Raw genomic sequence first — 20,641 nt, forward strand, 5'->3', positions numbered from 1 at the left:
CACAATACATATCAAGTACTTACGTATGTGCCTGGCACTTTGTAAGAGTTGAGGGTAAAGTAGTGGACAAAATAAAATTCTGATTCCCATGGGGCTTGCCTCCCGTAGAGGGGATCCAAAAAGCGCTGACTATAGTTTGTCAGAGTGCGGGGAGTGTGTGGAGATGGACGAACCAGGGTCAGGAGGGGGGCTTGGGTTTGTTTTACATCGAAGTTTCAGAAAAGGCCTCAGGGTCAGGGCGTCGCTGAGCCCAGATGTGAAGTGAGTGACAGCAAGCCAGTGGGCTCTCCATGAAGAGCAGTCCAGGCAGAGGAGCGGTGGGGGAGAAAACGCTAGAATGGGCATGAGTGTGGCATGTGGAGGGGGAAAGCAAGGCTATTGGTGTGCTGGATTCAAGCGAAGGAGGGAGAGAACAGGAAACCTGGTGGGCTGTTGTAAGGATTTAGGCTTTTACTCCGAGTGAGGAGGGAGTCGTTGGAAAGTGTTGAAGAAAAGGAGACCATGATAGCAATTTGGTTTTATTTTATTTGATTTTTTAAGTTTATTTATTTTGAGAGTGAGTGAGAGAGCAAGCGGGGAAGGGACAGAGAGAGGGAGAGACAGAATTGCAAGGAGATTCCGCGATGTCTGTGCAGAGCCGGATGTGGGGCTCAAACTCGTGAACTGTGAAATCATGACCTGAGCTGAGATCAAGAGTCAGATGCTTAACCTACCGAGCCACCCAGGTGCCCCAGCAATTTGGTTTTAAGAGGATTCGAAAACTGGGTAAGATGTAGAGCATAGAGGACGTAAGGCAGAAGTAGGAAATCAGGCCGGATATCATGGTGGCTGGGACCAGGGCTGGCAGTGGGTCTGGTGCGAAGAGGGTAGACTTATGGTATGTTTCAAAGTAGAGCCAACAGAATTTGCGGTTGATTGGGCCGTGAACTTGGAGAGAAAGAAAAGCCATGGAAGGCACGGGGTTCCAAACAGTGAGAAGGATGAAGTTAACCATTTACTGAAAGAGACAAAAATCCCTGGGGATGAGCATGTTTTGGGGAGAAAGGTAAAAGTTGGGTATTCACCCTCTCATTGTATTCCACTTCTTTATTTGTATCGTCACGGATTGCTCTTGTTTTTGCAAAGGGAGTCAGCTGACGGGGAGACTTTATATGAGTAGAAGAGCATCCACATTTCTCCTCTTTCTAAAAAAAATAAAAGTTGGGTTTAAGACAAGTGGGAGGGGTGGGTCATGTCGCTAAATTAGAAATATTAAAAACAGGGGCGCCTGGGTGGCTCAGCTGGTTAAGCGTCCAACTTCCGCTCAGGTCATGATCTCACGGTTCGTGGGTTCGAGCCCCGTGTTGGGCTCTGTGCTGACAGCTCAGAGCCTGGAGCCTGTTTCGGATTCTGTGTCTCCCTCTCTCTCTGACCCTCCCTTGCTTGTGCTGTCTCTCTCCGTCTCTCAAAAATAAATAAATAAACATTAAAAAAGAAATATTAAAACAAAATGTCACAAACCTGTGCCAGTCCAATCAAACCATTTCAAGGGCAGATTCTTCCCAAGACCTGGTGGTTTGGGGATCTGACTAGAGCTTGGAAGAGTTGGGCACATCAAAGGGAAGTTTCGTTCTGTTTTATTTTGCTTTAAAAAACGTATCTGCAGGGCATCAGATAGCCCTCCTACCCTCCTTTACTAGTAGTTCTTTGGAGGAATACCAAAAAGACTGTCCATTTGATTAGGGCAAGAACTAGCTAGAGGAGATCCTTTATTTCTTTGCCAGAGATGGATCTCGAGATTTCATTCGTAATTCTCTTCTTGTCCTCACGGACCCGAGTCTTCATGCAGAAAACCATCCGTGACTTCTGGAAAGCAGCCTGGGCACACCCTTATCCGGGTTAGAGTACGGGGCTGGGGAGAGCAGGGGAGAAACGCGGAGGCATCTATGCAAACCCCAGACTGTGTTCTGCCTGTGTCTGAGGTGCGGAGGGAGCGCTTGGTGGCCTGTCTCCAAGCCAAGACTCAGAGGAAGCCCACGCTTCCCACTGAAGGGTGGTTTTTTGATGTCACTGGGGGCATCTAAGGTCAAGGTTATGAAATCTCTTGCCTAGCAGAGCACTCCTCAAGCCTTTGCATGCTGAGCTTGTCTCTCATGAGGACTCAGGGTTGCTTCTGCTCTCCAAGTGGGACCCGCCTCCACATGCTTTGGTGGGACTGAGCAGCCAGAATGTTCTCCTGCCACAATGTTTGGGAACTGGGAACAACCAGGACATAGGTCAAAATAGGCGGCCCCCAGCAAAATCAGCTTTGGCAGATATATTTGAATAAGTCTGCATAGCAATTATACAATTAGGTATATTTACAAAATTAAGTATGTGTCCACAAATAAAAAGTGGAGCGATTTTTTTTTTACTAATTTTTTAAATGTTTATGTATTTTTGAGAGAGAGAGAGAGAGAGAGAGAGAGAGAGAGCATGAGCAGGGGAGGGGCAGAGAGAGAGAGGGAGACATAGAATCCAAAGCAGGCTCCAAGCTCTGAGCGGTCAGCTCAGAGCCTGCTGCGGGGCTTGAACTCATGAACCATGAGATCATGACCTGAGCTGAAGTCGGACGCTTAACCAACTGAGCCAACCAGGCGCCCCAAAAATGAAAAGCTTTACTTGAAGATTTGAATTTCTGGCTTCTGAAATTTGGAAGCTCAGGCCACATGGGGCCACATTTGGGTGGCCTCTTTTGGCTGGGAAATATCCACTTATTTTATGAAGAGCACGGTCTCTCTAGTTCACTTCTGTCCCTACCCTGCTCACTCTGGTTCACTTCTGTCCCTACCCTGCTCACTCTGGTTCACGTCTGTCCCTACCCAGCACACTTCACTGCATTGTCTGTCCTCCCTGCCTCTTCTGGGCAGTTGGGAGGGGACCCCTGACCTATATATTTATGTGTAGAATCGGTGGCTGTAACATATTGCTGTAAATGCCTTAGATATCATCTTTAATTTAAAGAGTGGCCTGCCTTTTAGATAATCAACTTTGGCTTTTTAAAACCAGAATTGTTAATTATCCTGGCAGCATTTTCTTTGCTTTAAACCCGATAAAGTCACTGTTAAGGGATGTGATTATTCAGTGGGTGAATCTAAAAGGTACCTTCCCCCCTCCGCCTTCTGCTCTCTTTTCTCTTTGCTCACACCCTCCCTGCCAACCCGCCCAACACGCAAGAAGCCCTTCAGGTGTTTAAAGGAGCTGGAAAATATTCCAGGAAATGCTGAAAGTTTGCCATGTTGTCAGAGGATAAAAGCACAGTGTTCAATCCAAAGGCTTTGTGTAGTTTTTTTTTCCTTTTTTTTTTTTTTTTTTTACTCTCAATGCAAGTTCCAAGTTAAATTTTTGGATGCTTATCTCCTCTACATTTTAATGAGAAGTCTTTGCTCAGGGATTTTTTTTTTTTTTTAACAAAGCCACGAAAGTTTAAACCCTTTGCACAATAGCAGTGCGTGTTGAAGTGACATGCTGTTTTTATGTTTTGAAAAACACCAATGCTCACATCATCAGCAGGAGCCTGGATATTGGACAAGTAAATATGGAATATTTTGCTCACAGGCAATAACTGAATCTATTAAATATGCAAACCAGGCAGCATCGTATGGATTTTTTCATTGCAGCATTTAATAGGGGTAAGTGTGTAAGGCTGGGTATATAGTCAACTTTTACGAGTTAGATCATTTTTTTCCCACTAGTTTCTGTTGTAATTACCAAGATGCTTATTGTAATTTCTGATTGATCTTCAATATTCTTTTTTTTTAAATGTTTTATTTATTTTTGATACAGAGAGAGACAGAGCATGAGAGGGGGAGGGGCAGAGAGAGAAGGAGACACAGAACCGGAAGCAGGCTCCAGGCTCTGAGCTAGCTGTCTGCACAGAGCCTGACGCGGGGCTCGAACCCAGAACGTGAGATCTGACCTGAGCTGAAGTCGGAGGCTCAACCGACTGAGCCACCCAGGCGCCCCTGATTGATCTTCAATTGGCACTGCCTCATAACACTTTATCTTGACAATTCTCTGCCTTTAGGCCTAGTTATGTGGTGAATGATTTATCCGTGAACCTTCCGCGCCCTCAGGAGCTCCCTGTTTCAAGGTCATCGAGGGGGTTTTCACATTTAGGAAAATTAGTCTCACTGACCCTGGTGGGAGGACCCGTTGTCCTTCATAGCAATTCTATGTGTAGTTGGATATTAATTTTTTAGTTTATTTCATGTCTCTCTTCCCACTGGGCTGTCATTGCTCTCAGAGCAGGAATGCCTTTGGGTGTTTTTTCTTTCTTTCTTTCATTCTTTTTTTGTTGTTCTTTAAAAAAATGTGATACTGTGGTAAAATATCTGTAACATAAAACTTACTATGTTAGCCATTTAAAAAATTATTTATTTATTTATTATTCTTGAGAGAGAATGAGACCGGGTTGGGGAGAGGTTTAGAGGGAGAGAGAGGGGCGCCTGGGGGGCTCAGTCGGTTGAGCGTCCAGCTTCGACTCAGGTCATGATCTCATGGTTCGTGGGTTTGAGCCTCGCATCGGGCTCTGTGCTGACAGCTCAGAGCTTGGAGCCTGCTTCAGGTTCTGTGTCTCCTTCTCTCGCTGCCCTTCTCCTGCTCATACTCTGTCTGTCTCTCTATCTTTCAAAAATAAATAAACACTGAAAAAATTTTTTTAGAGGGTGAGAGAGAATCCCAAGCAGGCTCCATGCTCAGCACAGAGCCCAGAGCCCTATGTGGATCTTGACCCAACAACCCTGGGATCATGATCTGAGCTGAAATCGAGTTGGACGCTCAACCAGCTAAGCCCCCCAGGACCCCTTTCCTGTGAACCATTTTTAAGCGCATTCACCTGCTGTCCGAGGGCCACCACAGTCCACCTGCAGAGAGTTGTCACCTTCTCAAACGGGGCCTCTGTCCCCATGAAACAGTGACTCCCGTTCCTGGGTTACCCCGGTCCCTGGCACCCACCCTTCTGGCGCCCGTCCTGTGAACTCGAGGGCTCTAGGTGCCACATATGCGTGGAACCATATGGTATTTGCCCTTTGGCGACCTGCTTACTTCATTTAGCATAACGCCTTCCACGTTCCTCCGTGTCGTCACCTGCGCCAGACGTGCCCTTGTTTTTTTAAAACTGCATATCTGGGCTCTAGCTCAGTGCTTGGATTCTAGCAGGTGACAGCAGACAACAATATGTGTTTGTTGAGCGAATGCATGAGAGAAGGAACAAATCGGTCAGCCGCCCTCGATTCCTCTTCCGGGCCTCAGGACCAGACACACAGTAGGTTCTCAGTAACTCTTCAAGGCATAGGAGAGTGACCTGCTTTCCGGGCTGCCGGAGCCAGTCCCCAAGAACAACTGAGATACTTTTTGGAATATGAAAAATCCACCATTTCGCCCTTGCGTGTGTTGCTTAAATCCAACGTACAAGGCACAACTGGGTGGCGTATTTTCTTGGGCTTGTGATGTGGGTTTTGCTTTGTGCTTGCTGCTAATTAACCAGTTGGCGATGCACCATCTTTTCATCTGCCTTTGAGCTTGTCAGGAGTCAGGACAAGCCCGGTGGAGCTGGGGGGCACTCCGATAATTAAGGTTCGGAGGGCTTCTTACTGACCCCATCACGCACCAATCGCTTTCTCTGCCTCGACTGATGGGTGGCTGACATATGACAAAACAGTGGCCCTTCTCTCATATCTGCAGCAGCAGGACACTTTCCCACCTTTTAATGGCTGAGCGAATTTCATCCCCAGCAACTCTGACAAAATGAAAGTGTATTGTCAAAGTTGTTTGTGAAGATGACTGTGTTTAGAGAGAAAAGTCCTGATACATTCAGAATTCTCTCTTCACACATACACACACACACACACACACACACACACGCACACGAGTCTGTATTCTTAGCATCGAAATGCAAGATGTAAACTGTACAAAGCTTTATTTGAATATTTAAATGGTTTAAGGAGAAGTGGCTGGGTGTTCTGGATTCTTCTACAACGTTTACACTTACAGTTGCTTGAGCCTGGGTCTTATCTGTAAAGAAACAAGATTGATAGAAGGGTGTTCCGTAGTTTCTCTAAAACTGGTAAGATCTTCGTATACAGAGTCTGAATCTGTAACGTAAAATCATCAAATAATTGCAAGTGACGCGTTGGGGGGGGGCGCTCTCTATTCCCCAACTGATGTTTACCTTATAGTTCCTTGCATCTTGCATCTCTTTATTTTTTCTTAGAGAGAGAGTCAGTCCCAAGCATATTCCGCACTGTCAGGGCAGAGCCTGATGTGGAGCTCCATCCCACGAACTGTGAGATCAAGATGTGAGCCAAAATCAGAGTCGGATGCTTCGCCCACTTAGCCACCCTGGTGCCCTGCATCTCGCATCTCTTTTTTTTTTTTATTTTTTTTTAATGTTTATTTAAATCTGAAGAAGAATCTGAAGCAGGGTCCAGGCTCTGAGCTGTCAGCACAGAGCCTGATGCGGGGCTTGAACCCACAGACCACAAGATTCTGACATGAGCCGAAGTCAGACTGAGCCACCTCGGCGCCCTGCATCTTGCATCTCTTAGAGCCGGTGCAGTTTGGCCTCAGCACCAGCTCCGGTAGCAGAACTAAGCCGACTGAGTGCATCTGTGCATTAACCAGAGTCCCAGGTGATCCATACCCCCCGGGACAGTCGGAGCAGCCCCCGTAGACATCCTCTTGCTCTCTGGTTCTCTGCCTTTACTTCATTCGTATTCAGTTGAATTCCAGTGGGCTCTGAGCATGGTTAAAACAAAAAAAACAAACAAAACGCAAAAAAATTCCTTGGTGATTTTCATGAGGAATCAAAATTGAGAGCCACGGACATTGGCCCAATACATGCCATCAGCATCCTGAGGGCACAGACCTTGTGTGTGTTTGCTTGCCTAGCAAGGTGCTGGGAACCGTGGGAGGTTATTTATTTGTTGAATGGATTGTTATGCAAAGCCCAAGGCTTAAACAATGTATCCATTTTATTTTTTTAATTTTTAAAAATGTTTATTGGGGCGCCTGGGTGGCTCAGTCGGTTAAACCTCCGACTTCGGCTCAGGTCATGATCTCACGTTCGTGGGTTTGAGCCCCACGTTGGGCTCTGTGCTGACAGCTCAGAGCCTGGAGCCTGCTTCAGATTCTATGTCTTCCTCTCTCTCTGTCCCTCCCCCTCTCATGCTCTGTCTCTCTCTGTCTCAAAAATAAATAAAACATTAAATTAAAAAAAATAAAAATGTTTATTTATTTATTTTGAGAGAGACAGAAAGCAAGTGGGGGAGGTAGAGAGATGGGGAGACAGGGAATTAATTCCATGCAGGCTCTGCGCGGTCAGCACAAAGCCGGATGTGGGGCTCAAACTCAGGAATCGTGAGATCATGACCTGTGCTGAAATCAAGAGTCCGACGCTTCACCGACTGAGCCACCCAAACTCCCCTGTATTCATCTCATATCCACATGTTCATTCATTCATTCAGTAGACGTCTCTGTTGGTAAAGTTGGTGGCACAGGGGACAGATACAGGCACTGAGACCGAGTTTAGGGCTCGAGATGTTTATTCGGAATCAACATCTGCTAAGGGGAGAGTGGGAAACGCTAGCGGAAGTAGCAGTGGAGTTATGATGTCAGTTTACAAAGACCTGGCCCCCCGTGTGGGGGCTCTGCAGCAGGATTGTCCCTTGGAGACTTGTGGGTTGGGTCAAAATGGCGGGAATTTATGGCAATGCCTTGCGTGGTCGCTGCTAGTGGGCTGCCCGGGACAGGCATGGCCTTGAGGACACAGCACGAGTAGACCCTGAGGGAGCAGCTCCCTGGCTGTGTGTCGAGTGCACTTTTGAACCTGGGCAGCACATCCATCTGTGAAGGGAAATCTGGGGGGCCCTCTCTGTGTCCGCCATAGGTGGTAAAGAGGCAAGGAGAATAATACTCTTCTGTGATGGGGTCTCTAGAGGTTGACTTTCTAGCTTTGATTTCTGGCCCAGCCACTCCTTAAATGAGTGATCCTACCTGGTTATTTGTCTTCCTTGTGGGTCAGTCTTCTCATCCATATTATGGGGTTAATTATACCCACCTAAGAAGGTAATTTGAAAAGATGGTGCAAGAAGATGGACTGAAGGCACGTAATAAAGGTTCGTTGTCACCATTGATACGGTAACAGTATTTTATATAATATGTAACGAAAAGGCATAATGTTAAGTAATATTACAAAAATAAATGGAGTCTTGATTTGCTTATATGTGGGAATGCTCTGAGATGATATTAGTGAGGAGAAAGGCAGTTTTTCTATGCTGTAGATAACATGGCTACAAATTGTATTCCTCTGGGTTTGAGGACCATTTTTGCCTTCTCGATCCCTGGACAAGAATGCATTTTTTTGGGTCCTGTGTGCATTGTCCTGTCCTGTGTGAGCAGCAAGAACCTTGTCTCTGCCCTTAAATAAAATCTTTCAGGAGGAGATAACAGTGATCAGATGCGTAGAACAAAATCCATTCTGGTGACATTTGGGGCTCCGCCCCAACCACATGGGCTCCATTTAACCCAGTGATTTGGTGTCTTTGGATCTCGGGGTCCTCAGGGGCCACAGCGACAAGTTCAGCAGTGAAGACATAATGCCAAGATTCAGCAAGGTTGGTTACATTTGTAAATGAGAAAGGCTCAAAGCTTTGTTTGAACAAATTGAAGCAATAGATCTTCAGTGGGATAGAATTCTGGCAGCACTGCGGCATTTCTATGAAAAAACCCCACGTCTGCGACTGTTCTGGAAGGAACAGTCCTACTAGGTGCCGACTCCAAGGGTCGCCACTGTGTTTTTCCCTTCCATCTCCATTCCCCCGTGTGACAATAAAACTTAATTTCTGTATGAGTTAGGACTGTGGTGCTGCTTTGTGCAGGCCCCTCAAAATGGTAACTTAAAAAAAAAAAAAGAATTTTGTTTCAGCTTCACAGAAATGAAAGTCCAAACTGATAGGGTGATTGTGCTCTGTTCGGAACCTTCGGTTCTTCTGTCCCATCGCTTTCTCTTATGATGTTGTTTCTGCTGTCCTGAGGACCCAGATTGCCATCACGTGGGTTGTATTCCAGCCAGGAGAAAGGGAGAAAGGGGGTGGTGCCCCCTTCCGTTTAAGGGCAAAATGTGTTAGTTGTACATGATCACTTCTGTTCATCTAGTTAATCACGTGACCCCAACCCCCTGCAGGCAACACTGGGGAATATGGACTTCGTGTGGCCACGTGTTCAGCTAGAAACTGTCTGTCTGTGGAGGGCAGGATGGAGAGTGTCCTGTGCAATGGCTCTCAGACTTCCTTTGGGAGAATGTTCTTCCCCACCTCCCTCAGAGTATGTGACTGGTGTGGGCCTATTCCTCCCTCTGGGTTCCAGCAGCGGGCAAGTGACCCACTGGGTCCATCAAGGCCACCCCTTCACTGTGACTGCAGAGAAGAGTTTACAGTTGCCCGGGCAACCTGGGGGGGGCCAAGGAGGCTTGGTCCTGGGTCCTTGCTCCAACTAGTGGTGAAGAGACTGCTCGTTCTTCTAGGGTGGTTCTTGCTGGTTGAGCGTGTAGTCCTGGGGTTGCTCCTGATAGTTTTGCCTCCTCTTGGGACTGTGACGCCAATGTGGAGAAAGCAGAGGGTGCCCCGCGGAGAAAAGTGGACGGCTCATGACGTCATTAGGGCATCACTGTATCACGGTACAAGTCATCGACATTTCTCCCATCCAAGTACTAACCAGGCCTGACCCTGCTTAGAAGTCATCGACATTTCTGCCTCAAATTTTATAGTGGTCTCTTCACTGGTGTCCTTGTCTTCCTGCCACTATGTCTCTGTAACTCTGTGTCCACCTGTCTACCTGTCCATCTGTCTAATATTCACAATATATGTCCAAACAGCCTCCCAAATCCGCTTGAACTCAAGTCAGATGTTGTACTCAAAACCTTCAGTGCCTTTCTTCTGCCCCCTCCAGTCTGCAATGGCTCGGGAGGCCCTCCTCCTGCCTTCCCTTTGTGACCACCACCTCACTTCTCAACACCTTCCTTCCTTCTGCTGCTGCAGACACATTTCTGCCTCAGGGCATTTGCTCTTACTGTTCCTTTTGCCTGGGAATTCCCCTCCTAGTTACGGGCAGCACTTGCTCTCTCTTGTTCTTCTGGTCTTTGTTCCGCTGACACTTTTTCTCCATGAGCTCTTCTCTGCTTCCCTGTTACCCCACATTCCTTAGACCTTTGGGAACTGCTTCCTAGTGTAAGACCTTCTTTTCTTGACCCAAGGGCTTTTTCTTCCCCTCTGTGAGGGGAAGGGCAGACACACTGGGGGAGTTAGCAGCTCCGAGAGCAACCTTAGCCTGTGGCTGATGAAGGGGGAGATAACGTACCTTAGGCTTCTTCACTCGTTGGGCTGGACGACTGAGGAATGCTGCCTACAGGGTCCCAGAGATCCCAGCCATGAGTCCCTCTTGCTCACCCCCATATTGGCTGCCTTCCTTTGCTGGTCTCACTTTCTCGCTCCTTCTTGTGCTTCCCACCTCCCAAACAATCCACTTGTATTTAAAATTCTCATCTCAGAGTCTGCTTCTGCGGGAACTCGCTAACAACACCCCCTTGTCCTGCTTTGTCTTGTCCATAGTATTTATCGCTGATTTCTCTGGATTAGTCCTTCCATGTGGTCTTCATATCAGCACATTATCGCCCCGCCCCACCAGAAGCTTGTTGGAAATGCCGATTCTCGATGATTCTCTAACTTTGACTTGTGTCTGGAAGGTTTCTTAGGCCACAGATTTCTGGGCTTCACCTTCTGAGCGTGCAATTCATTAGGATGGGAGGGAAGCCCCAGATTTGGCATTTCTGAAAACGTTCCCTGGGGATGCTAATGTTGTTGACTCAAGGGCCACACTTTGGGATCCACTGTTTCTTTGGTACCACTTATTTTTACTCGTTGTCCATCTCTCCCCACTGGAATGTAAGCTGCATGGTGGCAAGGTTTTTAAGTTCTTGAATTCGCTGTATTCCCAGCTCCTGGGTCAGGGCCTGGGACAAGTATAATCAGCACTTGAGTTACCCTTTTTGAACAAATTAATTCAGGTACAGATAAAGTTTACTTAGCCTAAGAAATGTTTAGAATTGACTATTGGCCTCTGGCTTGTTAACCCATTCTCTGGTCTTCAGGACTCTTATTTTAGCTTTGGTCTCTCCATAGGAAAAACACGACAATTTTATTCCTATTTTAATTGCCTTATTAGCCAACATTTACTGTTGACTGCAGAGAGGACAGTCACTGTGTTAATCACATCAATGCATTGTCTAGTTTAGTCCGTATATTAGCTCTAGGATGTAGGTATACTATTTAGTCTCCATTTGACAGATGAGGAGCCCGAGGCTCAGAAAGCTTCATTCACTTGCCCAGTTTCATACTACAAGGCGGTAGAAGATGTCAGAATTCCAGCGTGGGTCTGACTTCAAAGTCTGTGTCCTTCCCCCCGGGGTTCTCCTGTTAAACCTCTTCCAGTGCCTTCTTGTGAGGTGGCCCGCATGGCTCTCCACAGCTGAGGCCCCATTTGACACTTGGTCAAAGAACTGACTGGCACTAGTTGAGTCACATTTCCAAATACCAAATGCCAGTGCAAGTGGCCCTAACTGGAGCAGAATTCAGCCAACTCATAGGTACTCAACATAACTCCATGCATAGGTTTTCCAGACAAGGCTTTTTAAAAATTTTTAAATGTTTTTTAATTTATTTTTGATACAGAGAGAGACAGAGCATGAGAGAGGGAGGGGCAGAGAGAGAAGGAGACACAGAACAGGAAGCAGCTCCAGGCTCTGAGCTGGCTGTCAGCACAGAGCCTGACGTGGGGCTCGAACCCACGAACTGTGAGATCATGACCTGAGCCGAAGTCGGAGGCTTAACTGACTGTGCCACTCAGGCACCCAGACAAGACTTTTTTATGCCACACATGTTACTCTTTGTTCCTGTGTATGTGTGTACGTGTAGAGTGAAATTTGGGGCAGTCAGGTAGTGGGTTCATTAATTGTGTGTGTGTGTGTGTGTGTGTGTGTGTGTGTGTCACTCTTCAAGGGAATTCAAATTCATTACTACCCTCAGGCCCACACCCCATGCATTGCCATTGGCCATCAGCAGATCCCATCTTTGGAGACCGTGTGCCAGTTGGGTCCTCACATCTCCCATGGCCAGTCTCACGAACTCTCCCCTCATTGATTTGCTCTCTTACATCCATGCCTTGCTGTTGAGGCCCTTCTTCTCGTGCTAAAACTTTTGCATTCGCCCTGCCTTTCTGTCTTCATTGAAGAGCGTCTGTGTTATGAAGATTGAGACACTGGGATTGGTTGTATAATCACAGCAATTATACATAAAAGATGTCAATTCTTTTGATTTTTTTTAAGAGAACGTCTATAATCAGTTGATTCTCTTGTCTCCTGTGGATTTTGTATCACATAGGCATGAATATTTCTCTATTTTAACTTACATTTCCATTTAAATGTAGAAAAAGTAGTTTCTATCTCCTCCATGTTGGTCAAATGGCCTTCTGCTAATGATGTAATTAGTGAAACGATACAAGACAAAGGGGGAGATCTTTCAGTTTTACAAAGTCAATGAAGTGGCAAAATGTGCCACATTTGCTGTATGTGCGAAATATTTTCCCGAGCTCTACTGTAGTAATGTGTTTTCTGAGCAGCTACTGTAGTTGCTGAAGCTAAATTATAATAATTTGATGACTGTGTGCAAGATGAATTTGCTGAAACACTGCCTCGGTGGTGGCTGTCAGATTTGGTTTGGGATAGGAAGAGGCTCTCTGTCACCTGTGGTCACACCCAGAATGTGTTCTCTTCTGGCCTGGAAATTTCCTTACCCAGCCTCCCTGCATCTGCTACCTTGTCTCCAGACTGTCCCCTTGGGTTTTGCTTCCAGAATTCTGTTTTCTGGCAAACACACCCAGCTCAGTTTTTATCAGCTTTAGAAAATGTTTTCTTACTTCCTCACCTCGGTTGAATCCCTAAGGTCACCGCTTAGTCAGGGGGACGTATTATCTCTGCCTGCTCCATATCATTCTCTGTTGGGAAGTTGCGGGGGTGGGGGGATAGCTCACTCACTGATGTGTCTTTCAGGTGGATTTTCCTACTTCCTCATGCAAAACTTTCTGTTCATTTGAGGTTCATACTCTTTAATTGTATCCACCTCTAGCCATCCCAGGGCTTGCTGGAGCCGGCTTGAACCAGCTCTAGGGCTAGTTGAGAGCATCGGTTTCCACCTTCTGTATGCAGTGATGTCATGCAGGCAGCCTGCCACTGGCCACGTGGGAGTATTTACACCATGGAAATTGGCAAAGGCTACAGATCAGAGCTAATTAAGCATTTACCAGTATACCGCTGATCATGTCTTTGTGATTTCCTGGCCACCCTCCTCATTGGTGGAAAGCTTGGCTCATGGATCGCAACCTTCTTCTTTCCCTCCAAGCCTGACAACACTCTCAGAGAGGTCTGTGTTGAATCAGTGGGGGAGGGCAGGGTTGCGCATCATCCTGCCGTGTGAGAGAGCGTCCAGCACAACGAAGGATTGTTTCACACCCTGCGGGACTTTCTAGCGTCGTGTCAGAAAGCTAGGTAGTTTAAAAAACCCGGTTATAATGATCTTGACCTAGAACCAAATTCTATTTTATATATAGCACAAAGTGTTCTTTGTATGGTATTCATGCACACTACATAAATGGATGGAGAAGTGGACTCTATTTTGTTTGGAAATTCACCAAGAGTAATTCACTGTTTCAAAAGTCATGTCCCTGAGGCCAATGGCACCTTGGTCCCCTGTTCAACTCACCTTATCAGTCTGTATTTGATTTACTTTTTTACTGATTTGCTTTTCTCCATAGCGCTTCTAATCATTTGATGTATTTACTGCTGCCCTGAATGAAGGAAGGGCTAGCTCTGTTTCACCATTCTTTTTGTTTTTGTTTTTTCATCTCCAGTTCCCAGAATATAACAGACCAGGGCCGATACTTCGGGCTTTGCGGGCCACGTGCCTCTGTCGACTCTACTGACCTTCCACGCCGTAGTGGGAAAACAGCCACACAGCATGTTCACGAATGGGTGTGGCTGTGTTCCAATAAAACTTTATTTAAAGGCACTGAAATTTGAATTGAATATCCCCCTCATGTGTCAGAACATATGGCTCTCTTTGATAAAAAAATGTGAAAACCCTTCTGAGCTTCTAGGCCTTACAAGAACAGGCAGAGGGCTCTGAATTCGGCCCGCAGGCAGGTTCTGTCACCAGCTTTGTGGGGCTTCTGAAAACCCTTCTTTCATGAATGAACGCACAGCTGTGTATGGGCTCTGTACATGTTAATGAAGATTTAGGCACGTATCAAACCTTATTTTTTAGCTTATGCATTTGTACAGATAGGGACCCAGATCAAATGTGCTTTTTGAATGTATATACCTTGCTCCTTTCAACATGTAACCATCCCTCAATAGAGGGATTAACACCACGAAGTTCAGAAAGAGGATCTGGCTTAGCAAACGTCTAAAAACTCTAACGCGGCTCAGAGATGGCAACACAAATCACCTCCAGTTTATTATATATATTTTTTCTTTTAGTAAACAGAAGAGGAGCAGAAAGGCTCTGTGTATTTTCAACTTGAATGAACATCCGAGGCTTTTTCCTCTGACTCGTAGGGTTTATCTTAATTGAACTTTTCAGCACTGCCGTTGTCTTTCTCTGCAAACTCTGTTTGGAAAAATAGACCTTAAGACCCCGGTAAGAGCACTCAAACTCCTCAGAGCAAATAACTTAAACATAACAAATTGAAGCTTACAAAAGTCGGAATTGTAAAACTAATAGGGCTGTTAAAACCAGCTTTCCTGAAAATTATGAATTGGCTGGCCTGTTTCTTATAATGGCAAATAGTGAATCTTGATCATTCATCAGTGCACATGTCATAAATTAGGAACCGAGAGTGGCTGAAAAATTCTTTATTGCACCACGGAATGCCACTGGGGCCGCCTTCACGGCACGTTGTTAGATTTCAGTGGTGCTGGCACAGATCTGGCAATGAAAGTTTTAAAATCGTAACAAGTTGTCAAATGTTTATCAACGGGATTTTATGAAGGCCTAAAAAGTTATGTACGATATGGCATAGACCATTAGGGGAATAATAATAGTAATAAAGAGACTTTATTCTCATCAAGACTTATGTGGCAGCTAGCTTTTCTCCCCAAACTTGGTTAATGGAGGTTGGGAGAAGCAAATAATTCAATGCTAGAAATAGAACAGCTTGCGGCATGAGATGGAGTATCTGTATTACGTGTTGAATGGAATATAATGGATATGTAGGGCCCTATCTCTGCGGATATGTAGATCTCTCTGTGTATTTATGGAGAAAGATATCCCACGATGAAACACAGCCTCACCAAATGTCACGTCAACTGTGTTTTATGGGCTCTGCTGGCTAACAGGGTGGTGGGCTCCGTGATCAGACAGAGCTGAGTTCAGTTCCTGACTCCTCCACTCGGCATCCGTGTGTCCTCTCTACCCGGAAGCCACCTCTTGCACAAAAAGAGGGGTGGTGGGATGCCTGGGTGGCTCAATCACTTAAGTGTTGGGTCGTGATCTCATGGTTCATGAGTTCGAGCCCCATGTCTGCTCTGCCAGTGCAGAGCCTGCTTGGGATTCTCTCTCTCTTTCTCTCTTTCTCAAAATAAAAAAAAAGTAAACTTAACCTATCTTATGAGGCTCGTTGTAAGGTTTGCAAAAATAAAGCATTCGGCATAATTCCTCACGTGTGGAGCCCAGACCAAAAATAAACATCCTATGTACATCCCTTGTTAGCTGTGTGACCTGGGGTGGGTCACTTACCTCTCCCGTCTTTAGTTTCTCCATTGACCCTAGTAGAGATCGCAGTCTCTGCTCACTCTTTTTGTGACATTCCGTGGCAATTAAACAAGATATTCTATGTAAGGAGCTTGGAACAGAGTCAGCCATCTCACCTGTGTTCGTGCTAAATCCCCCCCCCCCTTCATTGTGTCTTAAAATTGAGGCAAAATAAACGATATCTTTGGAGATGCAGTAATACAATAACCCTGTTTCTGAAGCCACCATTCGCCTTTCTTCTAAACGTTCTGGAAACGTCATGAGTAACTCCAGGTTATGTGTCTGCCCCGTTAGGCTAAAGGAAGGGAGGCAGAGGTAGTTACGTTCCACGCCGTCGGTTGGAGGGTAAGCACCCGTGTCTTGCGACCTCCTCTGTATCCCCAGCACCTTTGTCTGGCATGTAGATGCTCAGTTAATATTTTTAAACAGCTATATCTCCAGCAGGGAAAAGCAAGAAATAAATCAACCAATTCGTGTTCTGTTTGTTCTCTGCACCCAGGGTGGGTGTACTCTTCATCAGGATCCCAGCGGGAAACAGATGGTGTGCTCCAGCTGGGAAATTGGAGGAGAATGTGTGGAAGCGCACGTTGCCTGCAGCCTGGGCAACGTGTGTGGAAACCACAGGGGACGATGCAATGTCCTGGGGCTGGTAGATGGAGGAAGATCCTGCCAGACCACCTCTGGCTGTGAGGGTAGGGCTGCTGGCCCGCTGTGTGCTGTCCTTGAGGAAGGTGCTGGTTTTAGATGTGTCAGCACGGCCCGGCTGACCCACGTCTCCCAGAATCCCCTTCTGTGGAGTGTGTGGTCAGAAAGGGCCCCCAAGATTTGGAGCCACCGTGGCTGGTCTGCTGACTCACTTCCTTGGCCTGGGGACAGACAGCAGTTGGGCCTTCCATTGCTCTCCTGTCCCTGGGTGGCTCTTCCCGTATCTGGGCTCCCAGGCCAGGTGAGTGTCCTGCTCCGAGATGCAGGGCCTGGCTGCTACCGGGCATCCTGGTCCATGTGGTTGGAGGCATCTAGATTCCATGCAGGCTTTGGTCTGTCTGTCCCAGCCCCAGCTCATCCTCATGGGTTTGTTTGGTCCGTCTTCCCCACTTTTCATCCATCTTCCTTCTGACTCCCTACCCTATGGACCTCAAGCTTCAGCTTACCTGTTGTAAGTTTATTTATTTTGAGAGAGAGAGAGAGAAGGAGCTGGGGAGGGGCAGAGAGAGAGGGAGAGATGGAGAATCCCAAACAGGCTATGCGGTGTTAGTGCAGAGCCCAGTGTGGGGCTTGAACCCATGAACCATGAGATCATGACCTGAGCTGAAATCAAGAATTGGTTGCTTAACCGACTGAGCCCCCCGGGCACTGCTGGCCTCTTCCTTTAAGGGCACTAACCCCATTCATGAGGGCTCCATCTCATGACTTATTCACCTCCAAACACCATCACCTCGGGATCAGGCTTTCCACCCTTGGACTTTGAGGGTGTGCGCAAACAATCAGACCCTAACAAATGCTGACCGAACCAGGGACCCCAGCTCTTGGAAACTGACCAGAGGTGGGGAGGATGAATACCTTGGCCTTCCTCTTCTCCCTCGCTGAGATATTCTGCTGACACAGCCCTTCAAGCAAACCCAACCAGAAGGTAGAAGGTCAGTCTCCCAGAGCCCAGAGAGGAGTGGAGAAGAGTAGAGAGAGAATCTAGAGGATCAAACCATCTCTAGGGGAATGTCCACCCCAGAGGTCGTTTGTTTAGGTCAGTTTACTTTAGATAAGTTTATTCATTCAGTCGTGAATTTCACATTTATTCAACACCTGTGTGCCAGGCACCGTGCTAAATCCTCCCCCCTCCCCCTCCCCCTCCCCCATCTCTAGTGTCGTAGGTGATTTATTGGGTCTCACTGTGTATTTTAGTCTCTCTGATACATTTCCCCTGCCATGTGAAGAAGGGAAACTGAGACTGTGAATTTGCCTGGTTGAATTTCAACAAGTCTGTTTAAATGCCTCATTTAGCATTTTACAGCAGCTTGTGTGCTGTAGGGCCAAAGGCAAATCTTTCCAAGCTTACATTTTGGAAAATCTACAGTTGTTTGAAGGGTATTGCAGAGACGAGAGCTTTCAGGAGCAGACGGGAGAGAGAGAGGTTGGGGAGCACCCCCAGAGCTGGTGAAGGGGATTTGCCTTTGCATTTTTGCCATCAGATGGGTCAGATCCTGCTTTTTCAGTGCCCTTGGGGGCGGCTAAGTCTCAGAGGGCATATCTGTGGTGCTCTATAGATATGATGCTTTTGGAAGAAGTGTGTGTGTGTGTGTGTGTGTGTGTGTGTGTGTGTGTGTGTGTGTGTTGGGGGGCACAGCATGTAGCAGCAGTGAGAGCTATCATCTAAAAACCAAAAATCCCTCTTCTGAATGTTTGGAGCTCTGTCTACCTCCTGGGGTCCTCGCCTGATCCCAGAGAGGGTTAGAGCGCCCCCCTGATAATGAAGGTTGGGTTTCTCACCAGCCTAACAGAGGGCGTTTGGAGCAGATTAAGCTACATCTTGAGAAATACAGAAATATCACATCTTGTGTATTGGATGTTATTGACTCAAATTTGTATATCCACCAGAGTTACATTAATGGAAGCTACTTTTCCAGAAGGGGCATTATATGCAAAATGTTGCACTCAATGGTTTTTAGTCTTTAATTCATTTGTCTGTTCAAGGAATATTTATCGAGTATCTATTTTGTGTCAGATGCTGTTGTTACAACAGTGCTTTGTACTGAGGTTATGACAGTGACTGAAATAGACAAAGCCCTTCGTGGAGATTAAAGAGTGGGAGGAAACAGAGATCTGAATCAAGTGGAGGAGTGAGCTGTGTGCAAGTCAGAAGGAAAGACATTCCAGGCTGGGGGAACATCAGAGACGAAGAACTGGGGCCACGAGGCTAGTGTGTCTGCAGAGTGAGGGAGGCAGAAAGTGGTGGGGATGCGGGAGGGGATGGGGACATGCACATCACATGCTAAGGACCTTATTTTACTGGCATCAGGTCTGTTCATAAAGACCACTTGGTTTCTGTTTCGGGGTAACTGTGAGTCTAGCAAGGGAGACGAATCTATAATCTGGCCAGTGTGCCCACTGAAAAAGTTCAGTGCCAACTCTGAGGAGCACAGGAAGGGCATAGTTAGAAGGGTCGAAGGAGCCTCACAGAGCAGGGGGGTTGGGGTGGGGAGCATCTTGAAAGATGTTGAGGAGTTTGTCAAGGATCATGAAGAGTCTGATCTTCTCTGACGTGTAAGCTGACAAGTGAGCCCCTCACAGTTCATAGGCTCTGGAGGAAGACTCGAGTTCCTAGAGTCAGAGACAATGGAGTTATTACTCAGCACAGGCAACAGTATGAGCTTTGTGTTTGCGTTGGTTCCCTTTGCTCCCGAGGTCCCTGGGGGCCCAGCGGAATGGCCCAGGTACATGCTGCATAGATGGGTTTGTAGCACAGCCAAAGAGCCCCCAGTTAAGGAAGCTTCACCTTTTATAAGGGAGCTGCTAGCAAACTTCCATTTTTGCCCCAGAGAAGAACATTATCTTTATTAGACTGGCCAGGAAACAAATCTGCCCTCTGCCTGGAGGGTGCTACTATTTCTGTCTTTCAAAGCTGTTTGCTCTATGAACATCCTGGAAAAGATGGTCCATAACAAAGGCTACCGGCGCCTCTGCTCACTGGACGTGCAGAAACCTGAAACATGAGAAACCTATGGAGAGCCGTCTCCCCGAAGAAGACTGAGTTAGTGAACCCTAAACTCTATTAGCACTTTTATGAGTTGACATCGTTCTGGGCCAGGTTATTAATGGTGCTCCAGTTTTTCTGAGTGTTTAGGCTTCCAGAGGGAGGCAAGGGAACTATTGATCATCAGAGGTGAGTGCAAGAGTCTTAGGGGACAGAAGAGGGTAAATGAGGCACTTCAGGTTAGCAAGTTTCAAAATTTACTGATCATTTTTTTTTCAACAAATATTTCTGCAGTGCCTGCTCTGTGCCAGGTGCCCTCTGGGGCCGCATTTGGGATGAGGATAAAGGATGCGTCGAAGGTCCGCAGGGCAGGCTACAAAAGGGTCAGAGAGCACCGAGGCCAAGTCCATGGTCAGATGGATTTCCCAGCCTAGAGGTCATGTCCGAATCACCCGGGCACACCCCAGCATAATGACATCAAAATCTCTGTGACTGGAGCCCTGGTATCTGTATTAGTTGGGAAACGGTGTCCCCGGTGATTCGTAGAGGTGGCCAGGATTGAGAACACTGCTGTGGATGAGTGGAAGTGCCAGGGGTCCCTCCTGCCCAGGCCATTGCTATGACTCCAGTGGTTGCTTCCAATTGGGTGGGTTTTCCAAAAGGGGTTGCTATTTCCCCTGAATTTCTGCTGTGAGGGCCCAGGGTCCTCTGAGATGGGACTCATTTCAGTGTCCTTAGGGTAAGTTCTGATACTAGCATAGGGTTGATTATTATTATTACTATTTTTGAGAGAGAGATAAAAGAGAGAGAGAGAGAGAGAGAGAGAGAGAGAGAGAGAGAGAGAGAGAGAGTGAGAGCACACACACATGAGCAAGGGAGGGACAGGAAGAGAGGGAGACATAGAATCTGATGCAGGCTCTGAGCTGTCAGCACAGAGCCCCATGTAGGGCTTGAACCCACGAACGTGAGATCATGGCCTGAGCTGAGTCAGAGGCTCAACCAGCTAAGCCCCCCCGGCGCCCCGGGATTGATCATTCTTGATACAGGAAGAGGAAAGCAATGTTTCTTGGGCTCC

General features: G+C 46.9%; 1 protein-coding gene across 1 annotated transcript in view; it reads left to right on the plus strand.

Moving 5' to 3' along the window:
* The window catches only part of LOC115274562, a 171,004-nt gene that overhangs the window by 5,039 nt on the left and 145,324 nt on the right, over window positions 1–20,641 (plus strand). The window lies entirely within an intron of this gene.

Source organism: Suricata suricatta, chromosome 12 (genome assembly GCF_006229205.1).
Source record: "Suricata suricatta isolate VVHF042 chromosome 12, meerkat_22Aug2017_6uvM2_HiC, whole genome shotgun sequence".
NCBI lineage: Eukaryota > Metazoa > Chordata > Mammalia > Carnivora > Herpestidae > Suricata > Suricata suricatta.